The following is a 2,869-nucleotide window of genomic DNA, read 5'->3' as shown; positions in this document are numbered from 1 at the left end:
TATAAAAAGATGCCTACTCACGTTCCCCCATTCTATCAAACATGAATACCGTATATTTCAAGAATTCATTTAATTGTTAATTGAGTTTTAATTCCCAAACAAAAATATTCATTTCGCTTTGTCAATAAAACTTTCTTTAGCATTTTTTTTTTCCTTCCTTAACACATAGGCTCAACGAAACAAAATGGTATAAAAATTCAAATTCTTGGAATAAACCTTTAATAATCTTTTGCATTATCTAAAAGTTTTCATATTTCATTGTATTATAATGTGTAGATGCTTTTTTTTATTTTTTTAATAATAAAAAGTATAATATTTTAAACTATAACCGCAAATAGTTAAAGTATAGAACGTGTATCCTATTTCTGGAATTTGTATTTTTTTACCGTCACTTTTTAAATCTTTTTCTTTTATACTTAATTTAAAGAATTTGAAAGATTATGTACATAAATTTGTAAATTGTAAGTGGGATTAGAAACTTATAAACAATTTTAAATTTCTAAATTTATCCTTTTGGTTTGTCTTATTATTAAATCACTCTTTTCAATTAAATAAATGTATTTTTAAAGTTATACAAAATTAAACAATCCAAAAAGGAAGAAAAAAAAAAAAAAAAACTCCTTATTGTTCTCATTTAATTAAAAAGCATCATCAAGACTAATTTAGGTTTCAATTTAAACAGTTTGACTTCAGTTCCTTTAAAAATTCTAGCAATTTTTTTAATATCAAAGGAAATACATAAGACATTAGCATACAAAATACTACTTTACATGGAACTTAAGTCCAAATAAGTAACATATGAACAAAGAAGCTTGTTTTGCCAATTCCCTTTGTTCCCCTGTTAGATAAGAAGGAACACAAAAAAGCTTGATACATTATTCTTCTATATTTTCCTAAGTGTTTCACCACCGTCATGTGTTTCTGTTTCCATCTTGGTCTTGTATGCTCCGTAGTTAGATTGGCTACCTCTTTGCTAGTGGTCATAAATATAATACCATTTCTTCTCATGTTAAAAGGCCAGGTAGATAGAATCCTCACAGATAACAATAAAGTGGTAGTCTTCCTCTGCACTTTTCATTTCTTTGACATCTCATGAAAATATTGCAACCACGGCTATTCCTACATTAAAATGAAACCTCAAAATATTTGCCTTTCTTATACTTTGTAGCTTCGATTAGGAATAAATTTTGCCAGAAATTTTTTTTTTTTTTTTAAAGTATCATTCTCTCCTGAAAGACACCTAATGGCGCTTTCTTCCTGATTCATTTCCAAATTTAACATCAAAATAATCTATGCATCCACTTCAATAAGTCAATTAAACACCAAACTAAATGATTAATAAAATCTATTAGGTTTCATATAATTGGTTGTGCCCATAATACTAACCGATTATAATATCAAAAAAAAAAAAAAAAAAAAAAAAAAAAAAAACAATAAAGGAGTACCATACAGATACAATACAATACTGTTAAATTTGCACCTACACAGCTAAATCATAAATAAGTGACACACACTTTAAACACTGAATTTTAAGGTGACCTGTTTAGATTTGAAGAGGTTAATTCCATTTTAATGACAAACTACACAAAAGATAAATATTATTAAAATGGGGGGGGGGGGGGGGTGGAGTGCATAAAGTGTAAACTGTTTTATGCTTGAAATTTATGAATAAAAATTATCAATTTCTGATGGGAAGGATTCTTCTCTACTTTATACTGTAAAATGTGAAAGAAAGGGTTTTGTATTTTCTTTTTCTTTTTCTTCAACAACAGTATAATAAAGCTTTTAAATTTTTCAAATTGAACATACTATTGGAGGGGAAACAAAGGTGTTGTAAATTTGCATGACCATGGCAGTGCCTCGCTAGGACTTCTTTTCTCTAGAGCCATCGGCTACTTAGTTGTCAATGGAGCCGACAAAGACGCTAGAGCTTTGGTACACTGGTATGAAATCCTGATCGCCTCCGTCGACTCCTGTTTCAAGAAGCATGTATCTTCAAAGTTGTAAGTAAAAAATAAAAATAAAAACGAAAAAACCTAAACAATGGGAGACATAGAAGAAAAGGATTCACCATTGGCTCTGTGTATTTGGAAACCATTTGTGTAACCAAAAATGTAATGTTAGCCTTTTTGTAATACAAAAGAAAAAAAAAAGAAATCTATTTTTGTAGCGGGCGGGATATGCGATTTTGGGGTTGGCTAGTATTAGTTGGGAAGTTGATGGGGGAAGAAGATAAGTGAAGAGGCAGTCATCGATTCATTTGATGCTAGAAAATAGGAGAGAAATTTTAAATTGAAACAACCACTTCAGATAAGAAATTTCAATGTGAGGAATTTAAAAGAGATGTGAAAGTACCTAATATTAAGGAATATGGATAACATGAGATAAAGAGAGGAAAAAAACTATTTTATTATTATTTACAAAAAAAAAAAAATGTAAAGTTGGGAGGAAAAATTGTTTTTTTTTTTTAAGCAAAAATTTAAGAGTTTTTAAATTACTAATTTTTCATGTCTAACCCTATTATTTTAGTTTTACAAACAAATGAATTTGAAAGTATTTTGAACATCTAAATTGAGATTTCAAATATGGGAAGTCCTTTAAATAGTAGTATAGATAATGACTAAAGTAATTGTATTGTTAATATGAGGTCTTAGGATAATGATTGAGAATTATAGATCAAGGAATACTAATATTGCAATTGTAAGATATAATTTACAATTGTTAAAAAGGAAGCCTAGATTCGCACCAACTCATTAAAGGTGACATGAGAGAAACATGTGATAATTCAGGTAAAAAACACACTTGGGAAGCATATGATAGTTAATGGACAAGGGAACATTAGAACGAGGTTGCCTTCACAGTTAATGAA

The 2,869-nt window shown here is 28.8% G+C and overlaps 1 long non-coding RNA gene across 1 annotated transcript; it reads right to left on the bottom strand.

The window, feature by feature from the left end:
• Positions 1–715: 715 nt before the first annotated feature.
• LOC136066368 (uncharacterized) lies at positions 716–2,186 on the bottom strand. The gene is made up of 3 exons (XR_010627811.1): positions 2,072–2,186; positions 1,810–1,973; positions 716–1,119 (listed from the first exon to the last, which is right to left on the bottom strand). It is a non-coding gene; the product is annotated as an uncharacterized LOC136066368 (long non-coding RNA).
• Positions 2,187–2,869: the final 683 nt, after the last annotated feature.

This window comes from Quercus suber, unplaced genomic scaffold (genome assembly GCF_002906115.3).
Source record: "Quercus suber isolate HL8 unplaced genomic scaffold, Cork oak 2.0 scaffold_32, whole genome shotgun sequence".
NCBI lineage: Eukaryota > Viridiplantae > Streptophyta > Magnoliopsida > Fagales > Fagaceae > Quercus > Quercus suber.
This window is presented reverse-complemented; position numbering and strand designations above follow the sequence as displayed.